Source organism: Vicia villosa, linkage group LG2 (genome assembly GCF_029867415.1).
Source record: "Vicia villosa cultivar HV-30 ecotype Madison, WI linkage group LG2, Vvil1.0, whole genome shotgun sequence".
Classification (NCBI taxonomy): domain Eukaryota; kingdom Viridiplantae; phylum Streptophyta; class Magnoliopsida; order Fabales; family Fabaceae; genus Vicia; species Vicia villosa.
The window spans coordinates 228,689,495-228,705,169 of record NC_081181.1 but is presented as its reverse complement, the minus strand read 5'-3'; positions in this window follow the sequence as shown (position 1 = coordinate 228,705,169).

Genomic DNA, 15,675 nt, shown 5'->3' with positions numbered 1-15,675 from the left:
CGTTTGAGAGCCAAGTTGAATACTTGGCCTCAGAAATAAAATTTGCCTCTAGGAGGTCTTTTACAGCTTTCTCGGCAGCCTCCGCTTTCTCGGGAGACTGCCGACGCCTACGTTGAACTACGGCTTTTGCGGCTGGATCGATGGAGAGGTGGTGGCAGGCGACCTCAGGGTCGAGTCCGGGCATTTCCGCGGCGCTCCAGGCGAACAGATCAGCATTGGCTCGAAGGCAGGCTATGAGCTGCTTCCTCGGAAGGTCTGGGATGCCCTTACCAATTTTTACTGCTTTGTCGGGGTTTTCGCCCAAGGGGACAAGCTCGAAATCTCCGTCTGGAACTGGTCGGAAGGGGTGAGGTGACTTCGACCGCGTCTCTTCCCCAGTTTTTGGTTCTTCCTCTGCAAACCGGGCATCCAGGTCGACTGAGCTGACGTTGGTTGTCTGATGCTGGTCTTCTCGAGGATGCTTGTCTTCGGCCCTTGGCTTTTTGTTGGAGCTGGTCGGCGGAGCGATCAGTTCTAATCCTTTGACGGAGGCGTCGAAGATTCTTCTGGCTGCTTCAATATCGGCGTTGATGGTGGCCACTCGTCCTGTCCTCGTGTAGAACTTCATCTTCAGGTGGACAGTGGAGGGTACGGCGGTCAGTTCGGCCAGAGTGGGGCGTCCGATGATGCAGTTGTACAGGGTTTTGCAGTCGATCACCAAGAATCTGGTTTTGACTTGCCTAGAAGCCTCCCCTTCCCCGAAGGTGACAATCAGCTCGACGTAACCCCATGGTTTAGTGGTAGCTCCGTTGAAACCTTGAAGGTCTGAACCCACATAGGGAGTGAGATGTGAGTCGTCCAGCTGGAGTGTCTGGAAGAGGTGGGAGTACATGATGTCGACCGAGCTGCCTTCGTCGACCAAGACCCGTCGGACGTCGAAGTTCGCCATTCTAGCTCGGACGAGCAGGGGGATTGTGGCGTTTGGAGCTCCGCCGGGCAGTTCCTCCAGGTAGAAAGTGATGGGTTCTGACTTTCCCCGGAACTTCCGCAGTGTGGGGCCGAGGTCCGCGTTGGCGCTGAGCAACTCATCGAACTTTCTCTTGACTGAACTGATGGTGAGAGAGCCTGGATCCCCGCCGTTGGAGACGACCATGGTGAATGGGAAATTTTCCCATTTGCTAAGTGCGGTGAGGATCCCGGCTGATGGCACGAAATCCTCTGGGCGAGTGACGGACATTGCTACTTGTAGGTGTAACATCCCGATTTTTATTAATATTTTTATTAATTATATTATTTGGTGTTTTAATAATTATTTTCTTAATTTAGTCATTTCTGATGTTTATTGAAATTTTCGCGTTTTGGGAATTTTCCGAATAATTAAGATTTGACCGGAAATATGAGACATTGAGTTATTAGAGGATTTTATCAGTATTTATTTTACTATTTTATTTGACTTTATTTGGTGTGTTAATTAATTAATTGATTGTTAGATAGTATAATAATTGATTATATTAATTAACTTGGTGTGTATGTTTGTGTCTATTTAATTATTGGTGTTATTTAATTTAGTAGCTAAAATAGAAATAATAAATAGTATATATTATATTGGGCTTATTTATTGATGTTAGGAGTAAATAGGGGGTGTTATATTTAGGCCCATATAGCATAAGTTAGTAAGGGTTAGAATGAGGGAGTAACATAATTTTCTATCATTCTCTTCATTTCCACGGATAGAAAGAAGAAGAAATAGAGAAAAGAAAGGAAGGAAAGAAAAAGAGGAAGAAAGGGGAAGAACTAGGAGCAACTAGGGTTTGAAGAAAAAAATTGAAGAGGTAAGGGGGAGAATATTTATTATTATGGGTTAGTATGATTGGGTCAATGGGTAGATTAATATGATTTAGGGATTTTGTTTTTCAATTTCTAGATTTTGACATGTTTAGGTTGAAATCCCTAATTTTTATAGTTTTGACATTATTGGATTTTGAAGAGTAGTCTTTAATATATAAGATTAATTGTGTTTTGAAATTAATATTTTGATAAAATTGAGAGATAGAGTGAGAACCCAGTTTGCTATTTTTATACTATAGCGTCAATTTCTTATACATATATATTGCTATGGATGCTGCCACCTAGAAATTATTTATGTATGTATACACTGTTATGAATATGTTGATGTATATGCTGTACCGTTTTTTTTAGATAGACTGCAATTACTATTTAGAAATTGATCTATAGTGGTGTATATTTCTATGGATACTGCTACTAATTTCAATGTGGTGTCTTGGTTCCTATGCATAAATTACTTCTAATATTTATGCACTTAACTCACTGTAGCAACTATTGTTTTGTTGGATAGAACAATTTATTAGATACTAAATTGAGGTATACTGTAGCAACAATCTAAGACTCAAATTGAGAGTATCCAAATGAAAAAAAAAATACTGTAGCGCGGCTAGTTTGACAAGCCTATACTAATACTTCCTTGTTGTTATATGTATATGTGGTTAATGTAATTTGATTCAAGTTTAATACTTATACTATATTGTTTCAATAGTATAATAATAATAATAATAATAATAATAATAATAATAATAATAATAATAATAATAATAATAATAATAATAATAATACATTATTAAGAGTTTTGAGATAGAGATAAATAATTGAGTAATTTGACTAATTAAAATTATTTGTCAATAGAGTAGTTAGAGTTATCGATAGAGTTGTCAATAGAGTTGTTAGAGATGCAATAAAATTGTCAAAGTTATTTTGAGTTATTTAAGAGTCGTACTTTTAATTATTTTACGTAACTCTGACATGTTTAGAGTTGTCAGTTTATGACGTCGGTGTTTGCATTCTCGTTGAAACTTTACAAAATAATAACTTTTAAACTGTATCTCCGTTTGAGTCCCCGTTTGAAGCGTTAGAAAGCTATCGCGATATTCTTTTCAATAAAAATGGTCTTGAACAATAGAATGCTAGAAATTGGAAATGGAGTAGAAATAGAAGTGAATTAATTAATATAGTGTGATTATTAATTGGTTGATTAAATTAATAGTTGAATTAATTTCAGTGTGTTTAATTGATTAGAATATAATTTGGAATTAGATTAATTATTTGGTTTGTCGGTAAATTACGATATTTTGAGAATTTATCCGTAATTGTGTTTTGATTGAATATGTATGTTGAGAAATATATATTATTATGTCAATGATGTTGTTTTGATATTGATTCTCTGTGGGTAGTTGGATAGCATTAATTTTAATGATTAATCGCTTGATTTTAAATGTGTATGTTCATATATAATTGGCAAAATGAGAATTAACATGAGATAGTATGGTTACTAGTGCTAATTGGATTTTGTAAATCGTAATTGATTAATTGACCTTTTATATGTGAATAATATGTATGTGTTGTGAATGTTGTGTACAATTGGTGGATAATTCATCGAGTTGAATTATTGTGATATGCTAAATATTAAGATGGTAGAGATGATCTTAATTGCATATGTTTGATTAACATTGTACATACATTCATATCATGGATGCCTTGAAACAAAGGTGGTTTGCTTTGAAACATAAGCGAGGCTTAGATTCTATAGTGAATCGGAAGCGGTAAACTATATGTTTACATTTGGTGGCTTTGATCTTGTCCGGATCTGAAGCGTGGCTAGATTCTATATGAATCGGAAGCGGTGGAACTTTGGGTCCACATTGGGTACCACATGCATAGAGTCACATGTCTTGCATTGAGTCACATTGAGGTTAAGTGATGTTTGAATATATGCATTTATGTGATTGTCATGTGTACATGAGATGTGATAATTGAAATTGGTGATGTTTTGATATATAATTGGTTAAACGTGTGAATATGTGATAATTATGACTATGTGTGCAATTGAGAATATAGTATTGAGATATTATACTCTTATACTTGGTGTATGCTTAATATATGTGAATTATGATTAGCATTAATTTTATGATTAGACAAGTGTAATGCATTCCTATAATTGTTGATTTAACTATTGTATCTCATTATACTTTCTTCATAATGGTTTGTATTCTCACCCTTCTGTTTTAATGTTGCCCTCGTTTGGCGACATGCAGGTTCTGGAGTTTAGTAGCTCGTGCGTGATCTAGCCGGAGATCCTTCCGTGTTTGTTGGATATTAGGTAGTGAGTCGATGCTCTGGTCATGTAACACTGGGTAGACTAGTCGTGTTGAACTCATGTTTCTATTTGGTTATGTATTATGTTATGACTTGAGAACCTGTTTATTTGGCTACTTGTTGTTGAGAGGCTTTTAAGCCAAATATTCTGATTATGGCTTATTTTGTTGAGATGATTATTGAGATATGATCATGGTATGGGACATGAATCATTTTATGAAATACATGAGTATTTTAGTATTTTCCGCTGTGAATGCATATTCTGTGTGAATTGTAATTAAATGTTTAGGTGTTATTTGAAATGACCAGGTGTATTATATATTGTAGATAAATGCTGTCGGTTTTTAAAAGCTTTTAGTTTTTGAAAACGTCGATGTGACGCCCTTTTGAATTATATGTATGCTTATTCTCTGATTATATGCTTATTTATTTTGGGGTATAAAAGGGGTGTTACATTAGTGGTATCAGAGCATGGTCGATCAGTTGGTCAAGGTTATTAATGTCTTTTATCCTGTTGTATTTGATTCGTGTATCTGACACGATCGATACTGTTTTGTCTGGTTGTTTGGTTGTTTAGGACGATGGCTACTGGAAGGAATGTTGACATTAATGTTGAGGCAATGATGAGGTGGACTGGTGCGATTGGACAAGCGCCGCAAGAGAATGTCGGTTATGGAGGAAAGGATGAGTTCCGTGCTTTTGGAGACTTTCAAAGGTGTAACCCACCGATCTTTGAAGGAGGGTATGGACCGGAGAAAGCGCACGCATGGATGAGAGAAATTGAGAAGATCTTTCAAGTCGTGAGTTGTACTAATGTACAGAAGGTACAGTTTGGTACTCACATGCTGACAAAAGAAGCTGACGTTTGGTGGAGTAATACTGTGCGGAGATTTGAAATAGAAGGTATTGAAGTTACTTGGACTCTTTTCCGTGATGCATTTTTTGGAAACTATTTTCCAGAAGATGTGCGTGGAAAGAAAGAAGTGGGGTTTCTACAGCTGAAACGAGGGGGAGAACAGTTCCGTGAGAAATCGTATGATGACATGAGGGAACAATCTGGTCTTGGCAATAAGCCAAGTGGGGGAGGAGCTTCTACTCGGATTAAGTGCTACAGGTGTGGCGAGACGGGTCACAAAACTGTTGATTGTGGAGTTGGCTCGAGTAGGATTTGCTATAGTTGTGGTGAGCAAGGACACAATTGTGCCATGTGCGATAAGCCAAAGAAGAAGCAAGCGAAAGGAAAAGTGTCTGCGTTGTCTGGTGCTGAGACTAATACTAAGGATAAGTTAATCTGAGGTACGTGCTTTATTATTGATAATGGTGCAACGCATTATTTTATTCTTTGGATTGTGCTATAAGATTGGATCATGTTTTATTTGTTATGCATGGAAGTGTAGTTATTGATACAACTGCTGTGGCTTTGTTTCTACTTCTTTTGGCATGTTTGAATTATCCGTTAAGCATCTTTGGTAGAGATTTTGAGAATTGATTTAGGTTGCTTTCCGTTAGACCAAGTGGATGAATTTTGGTGTGAATTGTTTGGAGCTGAATTAAGTAATTGTAAATTTAAGAGAGATTTTGAATCTTGGTGTTTTAAGTGATTTCTAGTACAAGTTCTGAAGGAACACAATTATAGTTTAGTAACGGTCGTTTATGTTTCATTATGATTGTCGACTGTCTATTGACAAATTGAGGACTTGATCACCCTTAATCTATTGTTGATAGGAGGCGATATCGTATTGAACGAGATAAACTTGTCTTACTAACTTAGTAGCGTGTAAAGCGACTAAGGAGAAGTTGGAGAGTAGATTTGAGGAATTGTTTGAGAAGAGGTTCATTGTATGAGTGTATGGTCGTAGAGTTACGCCTGTTTGTCGAGTAAGAAGAAAGAAGGTTCTATGAGGTAATTTTCTTGAAGATATTTGATTCTAAGAGCAACGATGATCATGTTGAACATTTAAGAATTGTGTTATCGGTGCTGAAAGAGAAGAAGGTCATGTAAAGCTTTCTGAATATGAGTTTTGGTTGGAAGAAGTGAATTTTCTTGGATATGGGATTTCGAGTTGAGGTGTGTTGATGCAGATATCGATAAGTGGTAGTTTATGCTTCAAGGTAACTTAAAGTACATAAGAGGAATTATTCGATGTATGTATTGGAGTTGTTTGTCGTTGTGTTTGTTTTGGAGTGTAAGAGGCATTGTTTGTTTGGATCAAGGTTTGATGTGTTGAGTGATCACAAGAGTTGAATATGAGGTAAACAAGACGAGTATAATTTTGAAGGATTCTAATCTTTTGTTTGAATTACCACTCTGGAAAAGCGAAGGTTGTGGCCGATGCATTGAGTAGGAAATAATTTTATAAGTTATGTTGAGAATTCAAGAATTGGAAATCGTTGGAACGATTTAGAGAGTTGAGTTTGGTTGTGAAGCAACGTCTTCGTGTGTTAAGTTGGTATGTTGAAGCCTACTTGTGATATTTTGACAAGATTAGAGAAGGTTAGAAATTGGATTTTTCAATTGGTTGACAAGATGATATTGATTAATCAAGGAAAAAAGTGATAACTTTTGGATTGTCGAGAATGGTGTCATGAGATGTTGTGATCGAGTTTGTATTCCTGATGGTTCGAATTCGGACAAGGAGAATTTTGGGTGAGGAACATCATAATGATTTGAGTATTAATCATGGTGTTAAGGATGTATCGAGATTTGAGGAAATTTGTAGTGGTAAAGTATGAAGAGGAATATACCGAAATTGTGTATTTGAGTTGGATTTGTCAGGAACCGTTTCGTTTGGTGCAACAGTTATCTATTTTCGAGTGGAAGTGAGATAGTATCTCTATGGATTTTGTTTCGAGATTGACGAGGCATCGAGTAATTGTGAAGTGAGTTAGGTTAGTGTGGATAGTTGACGAAATATGCTCGTTTTATTCCGATGAAGATGAATTATTCGATAGAGAGACTTGCTAAGTTGTGCATCGAAAAGATTGGGTGTTTGTATAGTATTCTATTCGAGTATTGAAATGATACTTTATGAAGGTTTGTATGGTTGATATTTTGAACGCCTTGTGTCGGTATGAATCGGGAGAGAGTAAGTGTGGTTTCGATGGCAAAATGGTTGTGTCAATTGAATTTTCGAGGACGAAAATATTCTAAGTGGGGGAGAGTTGTAACATCCCGATTTTTATTAATATTTTTATTAATTATATTATTTGGTGTTTTAATAATTATTTTCTTAAATTAGTCATTTCTGATGTTTATTGAAATTTTCGCGTTTTGGGAATTTTCCGAATAATTAAGATTTGACCGGAAATATGAGACATTGAGTTATTAGAGGATTTTATCAGTATTTATTTTACTATTTTATTTGACTTTATTTGGTGTGTTAATTAATTAATTGATTGTTAGATAGTATAATAATTGATTATATTAATTAACTTGGTGTGTATGTTTGTGTCTATTTAATTATTGGTGTTATTTAATTTAGTAGCTAAAATAGAAATAATAAATAGTATATATTATATTGGGCTTATTTATTGATGTTAGGAGTAAATAGGGGGTGTTATATTTAGGCCCATATAGCATAAGTTAGTAAGGGTTAGAATGAGGGAGTAACATAATTTTCTATCATTCTCTTCATTTCCACGGATAGAAAGAAGAAGAAATAGAGAAAAGAAAGGAAGGAAAGAAAAAGAGGAAGAAAGGGGAAGAACTAGGAGCAACTAGGGTTTGAAGAAAAAAATTGAAGAGGTAAGGGGGAGAATATTTATTATTATGGGTTAGTATGATTGGGTCAATGGGTAGATTAATATGATTTAGGGATTTTGTTTTTCAATTTCTAGATTTTGACATGTTTAGGTTGAAATCCCTAATTTTTATAGTTTTGACATTATTGGATTTTGAAGAGTAGTCTTTAATATATAAGATTAATTGTGTTTTGAAATTAATATTTTGATAAAATTGAGAGATAGAGTGAGAACCCAGTTTGCTATTTTTATACTATAGCGTCAATTTCTTATACATATATATTGCTATGGATGCTGCCACCTAGAAATTATTTATGTATGTATACACTGTTATGAATATGTTGATGTATATGCTGTACCGTTTTTTTTAGATAGACTGCAATTACTATTTAGAAATTGATCTATAGTGGTGTATATTTCTATGGATACTGCTACTAATTTCAATGTGGTGTCTTGGTTCCTATGCATAAATTACTTCTAATATTTATGCACTTAACTCACTGTAGCAACTATTGTTTTGTTGGATAGAACAATTTATTAGATACTAAATTGAGGTATACTGTAGCAACAATCTAAGACTCAAATTGAGAGTATCCAAATGAAAAAAAAAATACTGTAGCGCGGCTAGTTTGACAAGCCTATACTAATACTTCCTTGTTGTTATATGTATATGTGGTTAATGTAATTTGATTCAAGTTTAATACTTATACTATATTGTTTCAATAGTATAATAATAATAATAATAATAATAATAATAATAATAATAATAATAATAATAATAATAATAATAATACATTATTAAGAGTTTTGAGATAGAGATAAATAATTGAGTAATTTGACTAATTAAAATTATTTGTCAATAGAGTAGTTAGAGTTATCGATAGAGTTGTCAATAGAGTTGTTAGAGATGCAATAAAATTGTCAAAGTTATTTTGAGTTATTTAAGAGTCGTACTTTTAATTATTTTACGTAACTCTGACATGTTTAGAGTTGTCAGTTTATGACGTCGGTGTTTGCATTCTCGTTGAAACTTTACAAAATAATAACTTTTAAACTGTATCTCCGTTTGAGTCCCCGTTTGAAGCGTTAGAAAGCTATCGCGATATTCTTTTCAATAAAAATGGTCTTGAACAATAGAATGCTAGAAATTGGAAATGGAGTAGAAATAGAAGTGAATTAATTAATATAGTGTGATTATTAATTGGTTGATTAAATTAATAGTTGAATTAATTTCAGTGTGTTTAATTGATTAGAATATAATTTGGAATTAGATTAATTATTTGGTTTGTCGGTAAATTACGATATTTTGAGAATTTATCCGTAATTGTGTTTTGATTGAATATGTATGTTGAGAAATATATATTATTATGTCAATGATGTTGTTTTGATATTGATTCTCTGTGGGTAGTTGGATAGCATTAATTTTAATGATTAATCGCTTGATTTTAAATGTGTATGTTCATATATAATTGGCAAAATGAGAATTAACATGAGATAGTATGGTTACTAGTGCTAATTGGATTTTGTAAATCGTAATTGATTAATTGACCTTTTATATGTGAATAATATGTATGTGTTGTGAATGTTGTGTACAATTGGTGGATAATTCATCGAGTTGAATTATTGTGATATGCTAAATATTAAGATGGTAGAGATGATCTTAATTGCATATGTTTGATTAACATTGTACATACATTCATATCATGGATGCCTTGAAACAAAGGTGGTTTGCTTTGAAACATAAGCGAGGCTTAGATTCTATAGTGAATCGGAAGCGGTAAACTATATGTTTACATTTGGTGGCTTTGATCTTGTCCGGATCTGAAGCGTGGCTAGATTCTATATGAATCGGAAGCGGTGGAACTTTGGGTCCACATTGGGTACCACATGCATAGAGTCACATGTCTTGCATTGAGTCACATTGAGGTTAAGTGATGTTTGAATATATGCATTTATGTGATTGTCATGTGTACATGAGATGTGATAATTGAAATTGGTGATGTTTTGATATATAATTGGTTAAACGTGTGAATATGTGATAATTATGACTATGTGTGCAATTGAGAATATAGTATTGAGATATTATACTCTTATACTTGGTGTATGCTTAATATATGTGAATTATGATTAGCATTAATTTTATGATTAGACAAGTGTAATGCATTCCTATAATTGTTGATTTAACTATTGTATCTCATTATACTTTCTTCATAATGGTTTGTATTCTCACCCTTCTGTTTTAATGTTGCCCTCGTTTGGCGACATGCAGGTTCTGGAGTTTAGTAGCTCGTGCGTGATCTAGCCGGAGATCCTTCCGTGTTTGTTGGATATTAGGTAGTGAGTCGATGCTCTGGTCATGTAACACTGGGTAGACTAGTCGTGTTGAACTCATGTTTCTATTTGGTTATGTATTATGTTATGACTTGAGAACCTGTTTATTTGGCTACTTGTTGTTGAGAGGCTTTTAAGCCAAATATTCTGATTATGGCTTATTTTGTTGAGATGATTATTGAGATATGATCATGGTATGGGACATGAATCATTTTATGAAATACATGAGTATTTTAGTATTTTCCGCTGTGAATGCATATTCTGTGTGAATTGTAATTAAATGTTTAGGTGTTATTTGAAATGACCAGGTGTATTATATATTGTAGATAAATGCTGTCGGTTTTTAAAAGCTTTTAGTTTTTGAAAACGTCGATGTGACGCCCTTTTGAATTATATGTATGCTTATTCTCTGATTATATGCTTATTTATTTTGGGGTATAAAAGGGGTGTTACAGTAGGGGCCTGTTATCCGGTGAATTCCCTTCGTCAGAGTTTCTGTGGTCGTCCCTTCGGGAAGGTTCCCCTTTCTGTGTGTATTTTGAAAGGCGGCCCTCCTTGATCAGTGTTTCAATTGCATCTTTGAGGTGGATGCATTCTTCGGTCAGATGGCCGTGACTTCTATGGTATTTGCAATACTTTGATTTGTCGGTTCCCGGCCTTGCGGGGTTCGACTTTGGGGGCCTGATGTTTGATTTCTTGAAGTCGGTGTTCTGGCATTCGGCCAGGATCCTCTCCCGCGAGGTGTTCAGAGGGGTGTAGTCATTGAAGTGACCAGATGGTCCTCGGCGCTCTTTGATGTCGAGTGATCTGTCGTCTTTCCTTTTTTCATGCCCTCTCTTCGAACCTGGGTGCTCGTAGTTTGAACTGCGAGCGGCGTCACTGCCTCGCGAGGCTTTGATGGCAGCAGCCTCTCCTTCCTCGAACGCGATGAACGCTTGAGCTTTGCGAAGGAGGGCGTTCATGGAGTGGACCTTTTCAATCTTAATGGCCTTCTTAAAGTCACTGCCGGGGAGAAGTCCCTGTTCTAAGAGGTATCTCTTCATGTAGTCTTCCGTTTGTACTTGGACGGCCTCCTTGTTGAACCTGTCGAGGTAATCCCGAAGAGGTTCGTTGGGCCCTTGTATCACGGCCTCGAGATTGGCCTCTGATTTTGGTTGTCGTCAGGAGGCTGTGAAATGGCTCAGGAAGAGTTCCTTGAGGTCGGTCCAGGAATGGATGGAGTTGGGGCGGAGGTTTCTGTACCAAGTCATTGCTCCCTTCCTGAGGGTGGTCGGGAAGATGCGGCACTTGATAGAGCCCTTGACGACGTGGTAGTCCATGACCGCTTCGATGCTCCGAATATGGTCGTCAGGGTCAGTGGTTCCATCATACTGGTCCAACGCTGGGGGTTTTTCCATCCCTCGAGGAAGGCGGGCTCTTCGGATGTCCTCGGACAGAGGGCTGCGGAAGTCCTCTTCGTCACTTGGTCTTGGTGAAGTTGAATGTCTGCCTCGCTGGGGTCTTTCCTGGTCATTGTTGGGACCGGCGCGATTATCCCGAGGAGAGGGACGCTCGCGGGGTTTCAGCACAGCCTTGGAGGGGCCCTGATGACCCTGCTCGGGGGAGAGGCCTTTTGCTTCAGTGGCCTCTGGTCTCTGGTTCTTCCTGCTCTTTCTCGGTGGAGAGCGGGAATATGACCTCCGACGGCGGTGTCTTCTAGGTGGCGAGCGTGAAGAAGATGGGGAGCGCCGGCGGTGCCTCCTCGGAGGTGAGCGCGAGAAGGAATAGGAGCGCGACCGGTAATGTCTCCGCGGAGGGGAGCGGTACCGTCGTTTCCTTTCCAGCTCGTGGATACGGTCGTCCTGAAGTCGGAGGAGGCTGTTCGTCTTTTGTAGTTCTTTGAGCAGGAGGACAGTGACGGGGTCAACATCCTCGGGGATGTTGAGCGGTTCCTCCTCTTCTACATGACGGATCCTCTGCCTGTCGGAGGTGTGGGTGAATGAGGAAGCAGCGTGCCCATCTCTGGCGTCGGTCTCATTCTCATTCTGGGGGCGCTCAGGCCCATTGTGGGTTCGGGCCTGCTGGTCTTCCCCGTTCTCAACGTGTCCCTCGGGAGGGTTTTGTTCGACATTCTGAACCTGTTGGAGGCCCTGCAGCTGCTGGACGTTCTGGACCCGCTGCCTCCTAGGTTGCGAAGTCTCATGTCTCGACCTTCCCTGTCCGACAAGGGCATGTTGAGGTTCTTCTTGCCGGCGGCGATTCGTCACCTCGCGGGTGGAATCTTCGATCAGATGTTCCAGGAAGAAGGGGTCGGAGCTTGGGATGTTGTTGTTAGCCATGACGATCGTGAAAGGTTATGCTTTGATCTGTTAAAGAAGGGGGAGCAAGGTTCCCACAGACGGCGCCACTGATCGTACCTGATCAGAAGAATCGTCAAGGCAGCAGAATCTGGCTTGGAGAGCAAGATGGGGGGGTACCTGCAAGGTTCTCCGATGCTTAAGTTAGTAGCTATCAGAGAATAAGGGTTGAGAGTGAAGAATAGAATACCTGACCCTCTAGTGAAAGAGGGTATTTATAGCCCCCAGCGCTGGGCCAAGGTTCCCTAATTGGGCCAGATCCAATTGGAGGCCCACGTGCTAGGGAACTGCCAGAGCGTCCCGTGCTAGGGCTGAGTCAGCAGGAGACTCACGTTCTGGATGCACATAGCGTAGGGTTCGGAGATGGTTGACCGAATCCTTCGCTGAGACGTGACGCGTGGTCTTCGTGTGTGGATAACTCTTGACGGTTGTCCAGTGAGTGGGCCCAAAGATTTGGGCCTGCTCGGCCAGAGTCTTCGCGAAGGGCAGCCCTTATCGGTTGCCCAGTAATTGGGCCCAAGGGAATTGGGCCTGCTCGGCTGGTAACAAGGGTTGGGCCTGCTCGGCCCAGTCCAGAACACAAATCAAAATAGATGTAAACTTTCAGCATCCAAATATAAGTGAAAGTGAGGAGAGGTTTCACAGTAAGTTTTTACACAGAGTAAAAAGTTAAAATTATATGCAGAACCTATCAAGGCTACCAGCATTAACTATTTCCATGATTGAGATCAACCCAAAAACAAAGTCTAAAAAGATCATGGAAATCCCAATAAGCTAATTTCTTAAGAAGATCCCAACTTAAAAAGTTGGATTAAGCTATCATGTGATCCAAATACAACCAACTCTCCCAAATCTTGACAGTTGAGGCTTAAATTCAACTATTCAATGTGCAAACTATTCCATGTGCAAACTATTCCATGGCTGAAATCACAAGAATGCATGTGAGCCAAATTAAGCAACACTGCTACCATAACAAAAGATTACCAAATAAATTTGATTACTACATAGATAGGGAATACTTTATTTGAACTTTACATGAAGAAACATAAGGAAAAGATAAACCAGATGAATGCTACCTTTTTGGAATGACTCTGCCAACTCGATGATCCAGTGCTACCCGTTCTAACCAGGCAAGTGACTGGATAGAGAAAATGTATTGACATGAGATGGAAAATTCAGTAGAAGAATGTCTTTGGGTTACAACAATCGTATCTGAACAGAAAAAATAACCCCCACCCCCAAATAAAGGAACCAATTGTATTGAAGAAAACCAGATGAAAGAAAACCTGTGGACATTAGCACAAGATTGGTTAAATTGGGGCTCATGGTTAATTATTCAATATATGTTTGTTAATACCTTAATCTAATCCATGGCTTACACACCAACAACAAAAAAAACAATGCAAATGATGTTTCTATCAACATATGAACTTCAATTTTTTTAGTGAGTATCATGGAAAAACATAAAGTGGCTGAAGCATATTATAAATAACAAAAGCAAGGAACTATAAGCAATTATAAATGTTGAAGAAAAGATTAAAAAAATGAAAGATTATTACCTCAGGTGCGGGACTCTGATTCACGACACGTGTCTGAAAATTTATAAGAGAGTTATTGTTGGAAGAATCTTGTGCTAGAAAAGTAATGTAATATATAGCACCAGGGGACCAAGTAGTCTGGACAATGTTAGCAAACACAAAATGTGTATCCTAAATTAAAACAATAGTTAGTTGATAGATGGACCAATGAATGAATAAACATAATAAATAGCAGTAGTATTGAATCTCTCATCAGCATTGTATTTGTCTAAAGCAAGCTTGCAGAGAGGGGTGAGGTGACGGAGAAGATCTTCAGTCATATCAACGGGTCCTAGACCACCACCAATTTTATCTGATATTTTTAGGCGGCTGATAGCATCGAATACCTGTGTTTACAACAGTCCAAATTGAACAAAAATCAAGTGAAAAGAGAAATTGAAAGCAAAGGAAAATGAGATGCTTGTGTTGGATTCTTTATTTTCCATGTGAATAAAGGATAGATGACTATAAATATCTCCACGTTGAGATACATGCATAAATTCAAATGTACAGATTTGCAAGATTAATGGGAAAGCTGAGCACACATCATCAGCTATCTGACCAAACTAAGAAATTCATAAACTGATGTCCTATATTAATTAAATTCTTTAAGGAAAACAAATGAAAATGATGTGAAGAGTGCAGTGCAGATAAATCAATAAATTGAGCCAAATGCTTTTTCTTTTCCATTTGTTTATCAAGATAAAACCAAACTCCTCCCCCTAAAGTCAGGTATTTGGAAACAATATATATTGATACAATATAGAAGATTGAAAACATAAAAAAGTGAAACATGGCGGAAAAATCATCAAGAAGTGCGATAGCTTGCAAGTTTGACATTCTTGAGTCCTTGTCATTGTTTATACAACCCTTGATCACACCTCTCCTAAAAATACAATTAAACAATAAAAATTAGAAAGGGGCGAAAATCCATGTATAACGCAAAATCCCTAGCATGTTTATACAACCCTTGAACACACATCTCCTAAAAATATAAACAATTAAACCATAAAAATTAGAAAGGGGTGAAAATCTAGGTATAACGCAAAATCCCTAGCATGCCAAACGCAAAATTTCTCATTCCCGGTATAACTGCAACAACACAATACGCAAGAAATCAAAAAAGAAAGAGAAGAGGGGCAAATATATTGTTTAGAAAGTGGAGAGAGTGAAGGAAACTATATTCTGCTAGGGTTAGGAGAAGATGGATGAGTTGATGAGCAGAGAAAGAGATAGAGAAAAGCATAGACTTCACAAAACAGATCTGAAAAGAGAGTATTGGGAAAAAGAGAAATTTGAAATTGTGCAAAAAACAAAGGGTGTTATGGAGGGTAAGTAGACTAAATCAAGTTGGACCAATGGGAATGTAACACTTGTTGAAAAAAGTGAAAATTTTGTGTTGTATTTAGTTGATTACGAAAATGCCCTTTTTTCTTTGTAAATGCAATTTGTGTAAAGGACAAATCGGTCAGTTTGGCTAATGAATTAGTAAATGTTAGATAGTAGATAGTAGAAGTTTAAAATGCACATGCAATCATGTTAAG